Source organism: Rhagoletis zephyria, unplaced genomic scaffold (assembly GCF_001687245.7).
Source record: "Rhagoletis zephyria isolate East Lansing unplaced genomic scaffold, Rhagoletis_zephyria_1.1 Rzeph_scaffold_00505, whole genome shotgun sequence".
Taxonomy (NCBI): Eukaryota; Metazoa; Arthropoda; class Insecta; order Diptera; family Tephritidae; genus Rhagoletis; species Rhagoletis zephyria.
The window spans coordinates 156468-173506 of NW_016157589.1; the positions used below are offsets into that span (position 1 = coordinate 156468).

The window sequence follows — 17039 nt, forward strand, 5'->3', positions numbered from 1 at the left end:
TCGTTCTGAGTCCAGACGTATTTTGATAGTAGACTTTAATTTTACGACTATTTGAGATAGATTGCTTTTTTATTTCTTTTGCAGCACTTGAGGGTCCTTGTGAAAAAAATCGAAAGGCCTGATCGCGACGTTAGCTGGCCAAATACCCGACGAAAGCAATTTGTCGTAATAGCATTCCGGAACACCAAGCTTAAAACTTACGCGCTTGAGAGCACTCAAATCGGAACCTTTCTTGACAAGCAAAAAGCAAGACATCTTATCTTTATCAATACCAGCGTACTTTGCTACATACTCAATGATACTTTCAGTCTTCACAGTAGATACAAACGAAGAAAGATACAGCCATTTTAAGCGAACCANAATACCAGCGTACATTGCTACGTACTCAATGATACTTTCAGTCTTCACAGTAGATACAGCCATTTTAAGCGAACCACAACTTCAAGTTCTGAGTTAGCATTAGTTCCAAACACAAACGGTTTCTGTTTATTATGCGTGCGTTTTTTAGGCACAGTTAACCACTGTGCATTGTGTATCGGAGTATTGTTACCAGCAGCGTCAGGTATTAATGCTGCAGCAGCGGCATACGAAGGCGTCGGAGCGGCGAAACCTTCACTAGCACCGGGAGCATTACAAGCGGCTGGAACAGACAAACTAGTATTATNCAAAGCAGTAGCAGAAAACGAAGACGAAGAAAAACCGGTTTTAGAAGCAGCGGGCGCAGACAAACCAGTATTATTAACAGGAGCAAAAGAAGAAATGTTTTCAGCAGTAGTATGAGCAGTCAAACCAGTATTATTATCAGGAACAACAGAAACGATATTATCAGCAACAACAGCATCAGTAGCTGGCACAGTACCAGCAGCACCACAATCACGGAAATTAGTAGCTTTAGGTGTTTTTGCAATAGGAACAGCAACAATGTCACTTATTTTAGATTTTGAACGCGTAATAATTCTTTTCTCACTGATAGCAGGTGGCGGTGTAATAGAATTATCACTTGCTGGCTCAATTAAAGACACAAAGATGCTTTTCAGCTTATCCAAGTCCGAAATCGCATTTAAGATTTTGTCTTTAAGTCCACACTGGGCCATACAATTAGCACAGAGAGACATTTTGCGAAAGGAAAACTAAAACTTATTATGTTTGTGCGCAGAGCAAAAGAAAAAGCACGTCCGAACTAGTCAACAGGCGCTACTCCAATGTTATCAGTGCAACGTTAAAAATGGACGCGAATAACGGTTTTTTGCAAAAGTTTTTAGATTGCTATAAGATGCAACGTTGTCTCCGGGACATAACTAGCCCAGAGTATGTGATCCGTGACAGAAAAATAAAATATTATGCAGAATTGTTTAATATGATGGAAAAATACAAAAAACCATGCAGTGTTGAATATGTAATAAATTAAATACTATTCTTTCGTCTTATAGAAGAGAGCTTAAAATAATTAAGCAATCCGAGTTTTCTTTAGCCGGTGTTGGTAATATATATCAAACAATAATTTGGTGGTTCGACCAATGTAAATTCCTGCATAATCTTTTTATACTCCATTTTTGCTTGATGAATTTCGCGGCTTGAATGATGATTTCATCTCATACATAGTTTGACCGCTACAAGGTGTGAGTCAAAACTGATAAATTCTTGACTAACAAGCTTGATGGACAATGTGTACCTTACATAATTAACCACATATCGCTGGACAGTCTGCTCTTAAGTTATCGCAGTGTAGGCCCGCTGTCACATGTTCAATATTTATTGTGATTTATTGTGATCGTTATCCATATTGATGGATTTCCAAATATTGATGGATCAATATTTATCGCGTTAGTATTTACATGTTTTTATGTTGAGGGGGTTAAAGTCCAATAGATGAAGCCTGAAAATCTAATCTATATTTTTTGTTGTTCTTCTTCTCCTTATTTGGCGCTGTAACCGCCTAAGCGATTTTGGCCCAGTTCAGCAAAGCACGCCAGTCGTCTCCCTTCTCTTCCAACTGACGCCAATTGGAACCGCCAAGTAAAGCCAAGTCCTTCTCCACCTGATCTTTACATCGCAGTGAGGGCCTCCCTCTCCGAGTTGAATACTTTTAGAGCTGGAGCGTCGGTGTCCATTCGAACGACATGGCCAAGCCAGCGGAGCTGCTGTATTTTTATTCGCTGCATTATGTCCACGTCGTTGTAAAGCTCACACAGCTCATCGTTCCATCGTCTGCGGTACTCGCCGTCGCCAACACGTAAAGGCCCGTAAATCTTCCGCAAAATGTTTCTCTCGAATACTCCAAGAGCCGCCTCATCGGATGTTGTCATTGTCCATGCTTCTGCGCCATATACCAGCACGGGAATGATGAGTGACTTATAGAGCGTGGTTTTCGTACGTCGAGAGAGGACTTTACTCCTGAATTATTTACTCAGTCCAAAGTAGCACTTATTGGCAAGAGTGTTTCTGCGTTAGATTTCCATGCTGACATTATTATCGGTGTTAATACTGGTTCCCAAGTAAACGAAATTCTCTACTTTCTCGAAATTGTAACTGTCTACAGTGACGTGCGTGCCAAGGCGCGAATGTGCTGACTGTTTCTTTGATGACAGGATATACGTCGTCTTGTCCTCGTTAAGGTTGATGTTACATAAAACTTTTGCTGCGCTTTATGTGACAGATTCGCTTTGACCGATAAGATTAATTGTATAAAAATGCACAAAGCATGCCACATAGATCGTTGAAGCTTCAGCGCGAAACGAAAAGATGGCCAACTCCCATCTTTTTGCGCGCTTTGACAATCAGCCGGTTTAATATTTATTTTGTTTCGTACAAATTCGACTTTTCATGTAGAAACCTAAAATTTAATCACATAGATGACTTTTTTAAAGCGAAATATATAAAATCCACAGCAATTTTGACGAGTAAAATAGCAGTACAAAATTGTTTTCTTGGCGTTCATTATGGTATACCTTTTGCGTCTGGCGCTTTGCTGGCAAAGTTATAAATGTCACGCAAAGCTAAAAAGTTTTATCTGGCATCAGCTTAACCACCAGACCCATTCGCTTTGCTTCCTTATCCAACTTGGAAAATGCAGAACAGACTTCGCAGTTTTTGATAACGATGATATCGGTGGCATCGGAATAAGATAGCATTTGCACGCTTTTGTAGTAAATTGTTCCTGAGCGGTTCAGTTCTGCAGCACTTATTATCTTCTCCAACACCAGGTTAAAGAAGTCACAAGAAAGGGAGTCGCCCTGTCTGAAGCCCCGTTTGGAGCCGGCTCGGAGAGGTCTTTCCCAATCCTGACGTAGCTGGTGGTATTGCTCAACGTCATATTACACTGCCGTATCAGTTTGACGGGGATGCCAAATTAAGACATAGCGGCGTATAGGCAACCTTTTTTAGTGCTGTCGAAAGCGGATTTAAAGTCGACAAATATGTGGTGAGTGTCGATCATTTTCTCGCGGGCCTTTTCCAAGATTTGGCGTATTGTGAATACCTTGTCTATGGTGGATTTTCCTGGTCTAAAGCCACGCTGATAAGGCCCAATCAGTTCATTGACGGCGGGCTTCAGTCTTTCACACATTAATCTCGATAAGACCTTGTAACCCATGCGTAGAAGGCTGATCCCGCGGTAGTTGGCGCAAATGGTCACCTTTCTTGTGGTCGCGTTATTGCTATACGTACCTCGTCATAGTCAGGCGGTGGAACGTCGACTCCGTCATCATCGACTGCGGGCTCGGGTTCTTCTTCTCCACAACTTTCTGTGCTGCTACCATTTAGTAGGGCAGAGAAGTGTTCCCTCCACAATTTAAGTACGCTCAGAACATCGGTTACTAGGTCGCCATTATTGTTCTTATAGGAGTACGCCCTGGTCTTGAAACCTTCCGTAAGTCGCCTAACCCTTTGGTAAAATTTTCGGGCATTCTTCCTGTCGGCCAGCATTTCAAGCTCTTCGCACTCACGTATTTCGGCCTCTCTCTTCTTATTGCGGCAAATACGTCTCGCTTCCCCCTTCAGATCCCTATAGCGGTCTCACATAGCGCGCGTTGCGCCCGATCGCAGCGTGGCCCTGTAGGCGGCACCTTTTTTTCTGCAGCTTCCTGGCACTCCTCATCGTACCAGTTGTTCTTTCGGGCTCGCTGAAATCCGACTACTTCTTCAGCGGTGGTACTTAATGAGCGGGAAATGTGGTTCCACTGTTCGCATATGTCGGTTTGTTGAAGAGTGCTCTCTGAGAGCAGGTGTGAGAGTCGAGTAGCGAAAGCGCTGGCTGCCTGTTGTGATTCCAGCTTTTCGAAGTTAAGGCGGGTGCGTATCTCGGTTGTGCGGACGTCTAAAACACTGGAAGCGCGCCTTCCGTCTATAACAACATGATCGATTTGGTTTCTCGTTTTTCGATCCGGAGACAGCCACGTAGCTTGATGGATCTTTTTATGCTTGAACCTAGTACTGCATACTACCATGTTGCGGGCCCCGGTGAAGTCGATCAGCCTCAATCCGTTGTCGGACGTTTCGTCGTGGAGGCTGAATTTTCCGACGGTGGTTCCAAAGATCCCTTCTTTGCCCACCCTGGCATTGAAGTCGCCTAGCACGATTTTGATATCATGACGGGGGCAGCGCTCGTACGTGCGCTCAAAGCGCCCATAGAAGAGATCCTTGGATGCGCTTTTCCTTCTCTTCCGTCGGGGCATGGGCGCAGATGAGCGAGATGTTGAAGAATCTCGCTTTGATGCGGATTGTGGCTAGACGCTCGTCCACCGGGGTGAACGACAGTACTCGGCGACGGAGTCTCCCTCCCTCCACAAATCCAACTCTGAATTTGCGCTCCTTTACATGGCAGCTGTTGCAGACGTCGCAAGGCCCCAGAAATTGCTTGCCTTGCCCCGTCCAACGCATTTCTTGGATGGTGGTGATGTCAGCTTTTGTCCTTACGATGATATCAACCAGCCGGGTGGATGCCCTGGTGGTCGTCATCATAAGGGGGGTCTCATCCGAGGCTTTGCCTTGCTTATTCGCTGGGAGTGGCTTTTACGTGGCGGACCCCAAACCCAGTGCACAACCCATTGCTGGGACGGGGGTGGTTTCGCAACGAAATACCGTTTATATAGCGAGCCACTTGCTCCAAGCAGACACCCGCTTGCAGCCGCACCTACTGGTGGACAGACGCTGCAGACTCGATTCAGTGAGCCCTTAAACCGAATAAGTCGGAGTGGCCCCACATGGCATTTTGCACATGGGTTTCTCACGTTGCCCTGATTGCGCGAACGAGGACGCAAGAGTCGGGACTGAGTATAGCCATGCAACTGTAACTGCATACCCAGCGCAACGACTTTACCCCACTGCACTCCTTTTTTTATTATATTGAAAATTCAACAAATTATCTATACTTTTTATTATATATATGGTAATAACACATCTAATTTGTTCGAAATGTAATGCAAATTGCCGAGCCGCGATTTGATATCACGAAAGAAGCCCCACGTACAATACTTATTGGTTGATGCTTGATCCATATATAGAAGAAATGAAATTAGGAGGTTCGAAGAGCAGTATATACGGTGTATTTGGGCTCTTTAGCTCTTCGGTATACACACTTTAATCCCTTTTCAAAATATTTTTTTTTTGTTCTGAGGCTAAGATACCGTTCAACGACAAGAGCTTAAAGCGCGTTTTTATGAAAAATGTATTTTTAAACGCGTGCACACATATTTTTGTTACATTCTTGTTTATTTGTACGTGTACGGAGATTGAATAAAAACGTATTTATATACGTACTAGCTTATACCCGCGGGTTTTACCCCGCGCTTTTATACAAATAGGAAAAATAATTTAATGATGTTAGATTTTATTTCTGTGCCCATTTCGTTATAGCTCGTTATTTTTTAAGCGAGTTAAGGTATTTAGGCCGTTTAAAACTATGAAATTATAAAATCTCGTCTGCGCGCTAGGCATACGAAAGATATCAATCCCTCTAAGTTTACCTTAAAATGGTTCCAGGTATACGACGCGTGAACGTGTAACCTTCTTGGAGGTGCCACGGCGGGTTCTAATATTTCCAACTCAAATTTAGTAACCTGGCCTTGATAAAATACCACTTCTCATTACTGTAGCAAATGCCTCAAGAGAGCTTTAGATTATAAGGCCGAACCCGGCTCTCCCTTTTCCATTTAATGAAATTTATTCTGTCAGTACGGCACTTATAAAATAAATCTCCATAACAAATTTAAAATACTTCGAGAGATTTTCTATCCTTCCAGAGATATGTATTAAGAAGTTTTTAGTATGTATGGGAGGCGACATGCCTCCTTTTTTAATAACTCACATTTTTTCCATGAGCAATTGATACATTTTGCATACACAACTCCATACCAAGTTCCAGTATTCTTCCACAATCACTTTCAGGGATATATGGCAAGAAAAAGTCAATTTGTGTAGGAAGTGGCACGCCCTTTTTCTTATAACCCTTCTTATAATCTTCTTCCATTAATTTAGAATTGATTTTACATACCCCAGTACCAAGCCCCAGTACTCTACCATGAACACCTCTAGAGATAAGCAGTATAAAACAGTAAATTTGTACGGTAGGAACCATGTCCCCTTTTCGAACAACGCAAATTCTCCTATATAAGTATGGAATTAATTTTGTATACCCATCTCGGTGCCAAGTTCCAGTCCTCTGCAATAAACACCTCCAGAGATATACAGCATAGAAAAATCAATTTGCATGGGAGTTGCCACACCACCTTTTCCAATAACCTTCATTTTTCTCCATGAGTATGGTACACGCATACATATTGCTCGAGCACCTCCAGCCCCTACCTGGCTACGCCCATGTTGGTATATATCTTAATGAAAATGCACACCAAATTGCTTAGATTGATGAGGAAACCCGACTTAGCCATACCGGATTAACTTGCTTTGTGTGCACAGGGAAATTCCAGCATAACTTAATTAATCACCAAACCTACTTGATCAAATTAAGAGTTAATGATTAAAAATTAATTTTTTAATCGCGGTTACGATTAACTGTTTAGTCGGATTAAAATTAATCATGATTAACTGTAATCAGATTGAATTTAATCGAATTAACAAACTAATTAAAACATCAATCGATTAATGCCAACATTGATTTCACATACATATCACTATACCAAGTTTCAGTTCTCTGCCACAAATACTTCCAGAAATATTTATGTAATATGAAAATTCCAATTTGTAACAAATTTCATCCTGATCGGAAAACCGGTTAAAGAAGTAGCCTATTTTTCAATCCAGGTCATAAACTACCTTTGAGCAAAATTTCGTTTTCAAACAGGTGGCAACTCTTCCAAAAAATTAGCCTATTTTCCAGTCTAGGTCATAAGCTATCTGCTTGCAAAATTTGATGCAAATCCGTGCAGACTTTTCCGCGTATTAATTTAATTAAACTTTTTGAACAGTTGGCAACTCTTCCAAAAAATTAGCCTATTCTCCACTGCAGGTCATAAGCTATCTGTGTGCAAATTTTCATGCAAATCCATTCAGTCGGTCCCGCATATTAAATAAATGAAACTTTTTTTAACAGGTGGCAACTCTTAAAAAAAGTAGCCTACTTTCTAACCTAGGTCATAAGCTAACTGTGTGCAAAATTTCATGCAAATCCGTTTAGTCGTTTCCGCGTATTAATTTAATTAAACTTTTTGAACAGTTGGCAACTCTTCCAAAAAATTAGCCTATTCTCCACTGCAGGTCATAAGCTATCTGTGTGCAAATTTTCATGCAAATCCATTCAGTCGGTCCCGCATATTAAATAAATGAAACTTTTTTTAACAGGTGGCAACTCTTAAAAAAATAGCTAACCAATCTCGCCCATAAGCTATCTGCGTACAAAATTTCATGCAAATCCGTTCAGTCGTTTCCGCGTGATGATTTCCCAAACATCCAAACATACAAACTTTCACATTTATAATATTTATAAGATGTAAGTGTATTATAAGAGGCCTTGAGCGCCAGAGCAGCTTAACTGACATTTCAAAAAAATTTAAGGTACACCATAAAATTGATTACCAGAATCGAAACGGTAATAGCCCAAGGTACGCCCGTTTAGTTTTCTTTTACTACAATATGTAGCATCACGCAAGGCATATTAAACAAGGAAACCGACTATAAGGTCAAATGATGAATAACTATTAACCCTTTTCAAGTTGGAATTTTCTATTTTTCAGTTCAAATTCAATTACGTGCTGCGAGATAGTTTAGAATTGTGTGTTTTTTTTTTTGTTTTTCGACCACATCCATTTATGTAGGATTGGAATGAATTGGTACTAGAACAGACCTAACAGACACATCATTGCCGACAAATGCAACCATGCGTACAGGACTCAGGATAAACGATCGGACGACACTGAACACACCCCAAACTGGACTTCGACAAGATGAACAACCGGACAGAAGGATCACTGTAAAATCAACCGACTTCAAGCCTAGTTCGCGAAATATTGATTCTCGCAAATAATTGTGTGTAAAGTTATATATGTATATCTGTGCGTGTAATAAAGGCTGAAACTAACAATTTAAAAAACTGTTTTACTACAAAGTGGTGTCGTAAAGTGGCATAAAATCCACTCCGTGAATGTGAAAGAACTGTGTGTTTTGCGAAACTTTTTGTGCGTGTGCATACATATGTATGTATGTTTCTTGTGTGTGCGATAGGCTAGCCAGTGCCGAAAATTAAAACTTAATAATTTAAAATCACAAGTTGATACCTACGACCAGTAAATCGAATTCTTAAACGTAAAAAATCTATGCAAGAAAACATTTTGTGAAAATATAGCTGGAAAAAGTAATGGCGATTTGAGCACGCCACACAAACCGCTACTCGCGAAGTAACGCTAACAAACGGTTAAGTTCGGTTGCGTGGAAAATTTCAACTCGGCCAAACCAACGAGTACATACATAGGCGTTCTAAAATTGAACGTTAATAAAAAACCGGTGTTATAGAAAACGTCTGCAGGCAACGTGTGTGTGCGACGCGTTTGAGCGGAATTCGACCGTGTGTGACTGTGGAGCGATTTCAGCCATAAAAATCTCCCCTTTCGACGCGTATATAGTAAAACTGTATCACGCCATTCAGTGGACCGTTACCCAAGATACAGTTACTATATTACGCATTGCTCCATGTACAGCCATCAAGCTGTAGGAGCAATCGAGGGTACCGCTAAGCCCGTTAAACAGTGAAGTGCGCGCAACGACAAGCGTGCGCGGTAGTGAACAGTGCGCAACAGCAAGTGTGCGCAGCGTCAAAGTGCGCGCGGCATCCAAGTGCGCGCAGCAGTAATTGTGCGCAACGGCAATTTGCGCGCAACAGAAAGTGTGCGCAAAAATGATGTGTGCGCAGTCCAGCGACAAACGCATCGAGTGACGTTTAATGCGACAGTGAAACGGTGCCATAGCCAGGTAGTATCGTCAACGAGGGACGGATTCAGCAAACGCACGCATCGAAGCGGCGTACATAGCGGCGTTTAAAGCGACAATGAAACGGTGCCAGAGCCAGGTAGCATCGTCAACGAGGAATGGGTGCAGCAAACGCACGCATCGAAGGGGCGCACATAGCGGCGTTTAACACGGCAACGAAACGGTGCCAGAGCCAGATAGCACCGTCAACGAGGGACGTTAACAAGTGAAGTACAGCGAGTAATTGGACAGCGGCGAGGGAGAAGAAGCATACGTATGTAGCTCAGCTAAGTCAATAAGTTTCTTTTGAGCAAAGCAATTTCATGTAATTTAAATACGTTGTTATTTCACAAATCGTTCAGTATACTATACATATTTTTATAATATTACATCAATTTAAATTTTACATTGTAACCAGTAATTTTGAAACTCTGTAGACATGGACCGCGACGAAATTTTTGCATTGACTGTAGAAGGACTGAGGGAAAAATTGGAAGGGTTGGGGCTTGACACTAGTGGATGTAAACCGACGTTACGAGACAGACTCCTCGAACACTTTGGCCTGAACGCTAGTGATGACGACGGTGGCGATTTTAACGACGCGGCGAGCGGTCGAAGCGTTCCAGCAACCCGGGCTAATCGCCCAATGTTCACGCTCCGCGATATAGAACACTCGCTTTCGAAGTTTAGCGGTTTTTGGTCAACCCACCTTCGAGCAGTGGCTGGGGGACTTCGAGGACAACGCGACGGCGGGGCAGTGGAGTGACCTACAAAGACTAATCTACGCTAAGCAGCTATTAACGAGCGCGGCAAAATTTTTCGTAAGAAGCCAAAACGGAATGTGCAGTTGGGATTCGCTAAAATCAGCACTGCGTTCCGAGTTTGGAGGTCGAGTTTTTGCAGTCGAGGTACACCGCACCCTCCGCAATTGCCGTCAGCGTCCGGGAGAAAATCTCCGCGAATATTTGTACGCGATGATGGAGATCGGCAAACCAATTGACCTGGACGATACCAGTCTGATGGAATACTTCATCGAAGGAGTCCCAGACAGCAAGATGAACAAGAGCAACTTACATCAGGCGAGAAACATCAAGGAGCTGAAGGACCAAATCAAGATGTTCAAGAAAGTACGTGCAAATAAATCTGCGCCTACAAACGCGAGTCAAATGCAACCTACATTTTCCACCAGAGTTCCCGCGGGTAGCGGCGCGATTAGCAAGCGTTGTTTCCACTGTGGTGATGGCTCACATCAAGCGCGGAACTGTCCACGCAAAGGCGTTGTTTGCTTCAACTGTGGCGACAGTTCACATTTGGCTTGGCACTGTTCGCGTAAGGGTATTACCTGTTTCAAGTGTGGTAACAGAGGGCACCGAACAGTCTCGGCATTGATTGACACGGGGTCAGACCTTTCGTTAATGCGTAACGACACGTTGGTGATGCTAGGCCTCGGTGTCGAAATAAGAGAAGAGAAGCGTACATATATTGGTGGGCACGGGAACAGCGCGCTGACCACAATCGGCGGTTTTAGTTTACCCGTGCGCATCGATTGTATTGCAGTGGACATCACATTCCATGTGACGAAGGAGCCAGATCTCAGCTACTCCATGGTCATTAGAAATGACGTCCTGAAGCAAGTCGATCTCATCGTGAGCGAAGACGGCGCCGTGTTTAAGAGTAAGGCGACAGAGCCCAGCGGGCGCAAGGAAGCACTCGAGCGCAAGGCAGTAGCCGGAAATTAAGCTGGTGCAGGACGAGACGGAGCAGATCCATGCGAAGGTGCAATGGCGCGTGAGGTTGTCGCCAGTAGGCAGGTGAAGGAGGGTCTTGGAGACTCGATCAGCGAGGCTTGGACTTCGTCTGCAAAGTTATCAAGGACGCAGCTAGCAGACTCCGAGAAAGTGCTAGACAAGCAGACGCGGCTAGAATTGAGCGTGGGCATGACGAGATGCCAGGTGGTGTCAGTGGACATGGTTCGAACGCGGGGAAGTGTGGTCAGATCGTGAGATCACCATGCGACTCCAGGCAAGGCAAGTGTATACGAGCGGGGTGCGGGATGTGTGAAGTTTCGCGAAGAGAGACCTTTGAGTCACATCATCGAGCTGCAAGCGGCGTTTGAAAACATGTATGTGGCGGCAGGAACGGAACAGGAGGCAGAATACGAGGTGGATCCCCTTCATCTAAGTAAGAAGCGAGCAGACAGGGTACGGAGTTTGATAGGAGCCTACATGCCAGCCAAGAACTCCGTATCACCGGTGAAGATGAAGATTCTGTTGACGGACAATTTTCCAGTATTTAAACGGCCAACGCGTTTGACCTATGCGGATTGTAAAATAGTTGAGGAGCAGGTAGCAGCATGGCTGAAAGAGGGCATTATACAGCCGAGAAACTCAAACTACGCATCACCGGTCGTTCTCGTAGCCAAGAAAGATGGGAGCAAACACCTCTGCTGCGATTATAGGCATCTCAACGAAAATATCGTTCGCGATAATTTCCCAATGCCGATGATCGATGACGTTATCGAACAGCTGCTGGGAGCCAACGTTTTTTTTTCACGCTCGACCTCCTAAATGGATTCTTCCATGTTCTGGTGCAAGCAGACTCGAGGAGGTACACGTCCTTCGTGACACACAACGGACAATTTGAGTTTTTGTACGTACCATTCGGCATATCCAATTCAACGGCAGTTTTCTCGAGGTTCGTGTCTGTGGTTTTGAGCGACCTGGTACGTAGCGGAACGGTTGTGGTATACATGGATGACTCGATTATTCCCGCCAAGGATGAAGTCGAGGGCATCCAGAAGCTGGAGCTGGTGTTGGAGGTTGCAGAGGCGAATGACCTAAACGTTAAGCGGAGCAAGTGCCAGTTTTTACGGAAGAAATAGGTTTTCTGGGGTATATAATTATTATCATTACCATTATATATCTCTACAAAGATTCCTTGGATTCACGTCCTACTTCCATAGATTTATCGAGAACTACGCTATCATCGCCACACCAATCCCCGATCTACTCAGGAAAGACTCGAAGTATGTGCTCCAGGACGAACAAGTAGCAGCGTTCCAGCAACTTAAAGCAGCTCTAGCCAGGGCGCCAGTCTTGAAGCTGTATAACCCCAAGACGATGACCGAGGTGCATACCGATGCCAGCAGAAATTGCAGAAAGACTTCGACGATCAAGAGCTTCACCCAATCCAGTATATGAGCCGAAAGACGAAGCCGTCCGAGGAGAAACTGCATTCGTACGTACCTCATGGGAATCAAGTTCAAGATCGTCACCGACTGCAATGCCTTCACGATGACGATGAAGAAGCGAGATACTCCTCTGCGAGTATTCCGATGGGCGATGTTTCGACTACGAGATCGAGCACCTCAGCGGCACGAAGATGCGTCACGTCGATGCCCTTATCCGAGTGTCATGCCTGATCTAGGAGGATTCGCTACGCCACCATCTGAAACAGGCCTAGCAGCAGGATGACTGGATTTGAGCTGTGCGAAAAGTGTTGGAAAAAGACAGTTTCGACGACCTTTATGTCAAGTACGACATCCTCTACAAAGATTCCATAAAGGAGCTTGTAGTTGTGCCGTCGGCTATGGAGGAAGAGATCATCCGAGTGGCGCATAACCAAGGCCACTTCTCAGCAAAGAAGACGCAAGATGCTATAGAGAAGACGTACTTCATACCACAGCTGTACGTAAAGGTCGTCAAGATCGTCAGGAGCTGCATAGAGTGCATCGTTGCCAATTCCAAGGCCGGCAAGAAGGAAGGCTTCCTGAACCCCTTAAATTAGGAGGACAAACCACTGAGTACCCTCCAAATTGACCATGTCGGACCGATGGAGCTGACTAGGAAAGCCTACAACCACATCTTAGTCGTAATAGATGCCTTCTCCAAATTCGTCTGGCTTAACCCGACAAAGAACACCGGCGCAGAGGCTGTCGCTGACCGGTTGCGGAAGCAGTCAGCACTTTTTAGGAATTCTAGGCGAATAATAACGGACAGAGGCGCTGCCTTCACCTCCAATCTCTTCAAAGATTACTGCGAGAGTGAATGGATCGATCATCTTCTAATAGCGACGGCAGTGCCTCGTGGTAACGGGCAGGTTGAGCGACCGACGATAGCGAAGCTGAGTCAAGGCCTCACCGTTCAAGATATTGACAGGGGTGGATATGCCGATGAAGAGAATCCCACAGTTGCAGGAGCTACTGGAGAACGAGCTCATCGACGAACTAGATGTCGAAAGAGAGAAACATTGCCGAGATGCAGCTGCAGAACCGCAAAACGTTCGACAAACACCGGCAGGCTGAGACCGAGTACGCCATAGACGAGCTAGTAGCCAACAAGCGAACGCAATACGGGTCTGGGTTGAAACTGAAACCTAAATATCTTGAACCGTACAAGATCGTGAAGAGAATGAGATGCGGGCTATACACCGTCAAGAAGATCGGGGACCACGAAGGCCCAAACCGCCCCATTACAGTCGCCGAATTCATGAAAATATGGAATCCGTCCTCCGAGGCCGAATGATCGCGCAGGATGGCCGAATGTAGGATTGGAATGACTTGGTACTAGAACAGACCTGACAGACACATCATTGCCGACAAATGCAACCATGCGTACAGGACTCAGGATGAACGATCGGACGGCACTGAACACACCCCAAACTAGACTTCGACAAGATGAACAACCGGACAGAAGGATCACTGTAAAATCAACCGACTTCAAGCCTAGCTCGCGATATATTGATTCTCGCAAATAATTGTGTGTAAAGTTATATATGTATATCTGTGCGTGTAATAAAGACTGAAACTAACAATTTTAAAAACTATTTTACTACATTTATAGATACATATCGCTAGCTTAGAGTGAAAAGTTGCTAAGCCCCAATTTAAAAATTGTCCATTAGAGGAAAAAACTTATTTTATCCATTTTCTTCAAGTTTTTCGCAAAAATTTGAATACAACATTTTGCCAGTTTAAAGCAAAGCAAAACTCCATACGTATCCGAGGGATTCGATCTTTATTAAAAGAGTTTGTACTATTTTGGCCTTATCGAATTTTCGGAGTATTTTTTGGACTTGGCAAATTTCCCTTTCATTGATTGTAAACGAGAAAACATAAAACAAGGACCTTTATCTTTTTCAAAATGATGCATTTTTCATTTCTCTAGCCTCCTGTATCAAAATATGAGCTTTCATAAAAAGTGGACTCCAAGCTAGCGATATACAAAAGGAGCAGGAACCACGAGCGTTGCGCTGTGTGTGATAAGAGCCAAAACGTTAAAGTGGTGCGATACTTTAAGGCGCCTAGTTGCGAAGTTAGAAGACTTCGTTGGGAGAACAGCTGCGGTGTTTAATCTGTGAAAAGCATTTCAACGCGAATTATTTTGTTACTTGCCCATTGCAGGCAAATATTTTTAAGCGCATGCGTTTATACCCAGGTGCAGTTCCCATGCCCTGGGAGGTTCCTGTGCCTGAAATGCCTGAAGAACACGAAAGTTCAGAAGTGACGATATCATCTATTGAGGCTGCAAGAAATAAGTAGTTTCTTACAAAATTCTGCATACATAAGCACGTCAGGACCTAGATTTACACTGATATACATACATACAATGTAGATGAAAACATTAAACTATTTTTTTATAAGTGCCCCATGATTTTTAGAATTAAATATTTAAATAAGAAACTAAACGCACAAAAACATTGGGCGAATAAAAACAAAAAAATGTATAAAACAATTTCATAAGACATCTCTTTCAATTTATTTACTTAGTTTCCTTTATGAGGTATTCGCTCCGGTCCATATGTATTTATGTATATGTACATATAAGATGCGAATGCAATTAAAATTCTTTGAAGGTAATATTGAAGTAATTCTTAAAATTATTATATGTATATATGTATGTATTTATGCTGATGGGTTTCAATTGATGCTAACTCAAGTAGCACACTGGTGTATAACTTGGTGTATATTTATGAATTTTGGTACATATGTGTTAAGATTAAAAAAAAATAATGTTTTGGTGTATTTGTCATCCCGCCAGTACTTCTTCTCAAATCAAAATTCTGCCTTTAACGTTTTGGTACTATTGATTCATTGAGATTAGTACGAAAACTGCACCAGCTCCTAAAATGCACCACGCTTTTTATTTGGTTCACAAATTACTCAACGTTGACAAATGTCATTAAGCATTCGGCGATATGCCGATTTTAATACCAGTCCCTTCTCATCTCGCCATTTAAATATTTATTCCACAGCCATTGAAATGGAGATACTGAAGGAATATTCCGCAGATGATATAAAATGTAAACTTGTTTGTTTACATCCATATGATCCGGAATGTAGCCAGAATAACCAGTTTTTTAATGCTAAAAAAGGCGTATTCTTTCCTTTAATTCACACTTTGTAACCCCGTATACATTTTATTCCTTCATTCAAATAAAAAATACAACACTTAAGTTAAAAACATTCATTTTATTATCTCCGTTTTTATACATACATATGTATTTTGTTAGACACTGAACTGTATCTATTTTAATGGAAAATTCTTAATGATAAATACATAAATAAACAGGGTAGGGTTTAGTATACATATCGTCATTTTAAGTACAAAACCTAAGAATGAAAACAAACAAATAAGACGAAAAATGTGTGGAGGTTGAGTGCGATTATATTGGCATTTATCATCAAATATAATAACTGAAACTGAATAAAAATGAAAGTGTTTTGCAACCAAGTAGCATCAGCACAGTTCGATTTTTTCTGACCACAAAAGTGCACCCACTTTCCACGCAAATTTACGCCTCTTTGCAACCCAAACCAACGCACAAACTTGTTCAAATCACAAAGCACTTCATTTATATCATATATTCGTAATAAATCAAAATTTATAGTTTAAATCGCTGCAGAAAATACATCAAGTCGCTGAAAAATCACTATGAAGAGGTTGAAGACGATGTCAACAAAACCAAAAAACATCAAAAACGCTACGAAAACTTTTTCCCGAAAATCGCCACGTATGCTGCTGACTCTGCCTATAAGCTGGATATCTGAAAAATAAGAAAAAATAGCAATTATCTCTTGATAATATAATAAGAATGTTTGTTTACAAAATTACCTCTTTCCGCAATTCCTGATAATTTCTGTGGGCAATTGACAATTGTCCAAAGAATTCACCAAAAAATGAATATTGAATACACCACGCGGCCGCTTTGTTTCTTTACAGATATTTATCACTAGCAAGGCGAATTTGCACAAGATAGTGTTATACCATGTTCGGACCGACAACGAAAATACTTTGAAAACGAGTTTTGGGATTGTGTGCTGTAAGCTGTTCGCACCGGCTGTTAGAGTTTTCGTTGACAATTCTTTCATCCTTTGTTTACAGTTTCGCTAAGAAAAAACAAAACCAAAATATTTTTCTTTCATTTTCTTATTATTAGGAACCTTTATCGTTTATTTATATTTTAATTTGGCCAGCNGTTTTTCTTTCATTTTCTTATTATATTATTATATTTTAATTTGGCCAGCCAATTGGCAATAAATCCCAACTAGCATATTAGAGATGATAAAATATGACTTACACTTCGATAAATATATCTAAAAAACAAGTGAAGACACCGATTGGAAT

The 17039-nt window shown here is 42.4% G+C and overlaps 1 protein-coding gene and 2 long non-coding RNA genes across 3 annotated transcripts in view; 2 read left to right on the forward strand and 1 right to left on the reverse strand.

The window, feature by feature from the left end:
- The window catches only part of LOC108360028 (uncharacterized), a 165562-nt gene that overhangs the window by 116911 nt on the left and 31612 nt on the right, over window positions 1-17039 (forward strand). The gene's annotated exons all lie outside the window — the stretch shown is intronic.
- LOC108360032 (uncharacterized) lies at window positions 10277-16239 on the forward strand. Its single transcript, XR_001847036.1, has 3 exons — window positions 10277-10287; window positions 14735-14739; window positions 16156-16239. It is a non-coding gene; the product is annotated as an uncharacterized LOC108360032 (long non-coding RNA).
- LOC108360030 (uncharacterized) lies at window positions 15864-16609 on the reverse strand. The gene is made up of 2 exons (XR_001847034.1): window positions 16527-16609; window positions 15864-16458 (listed from the first exon to the last, which is right to left on the reverse strand). It is a non-coding gene; the product is annotated as an uncharacterized LOC108360030 (long non-coding RNA).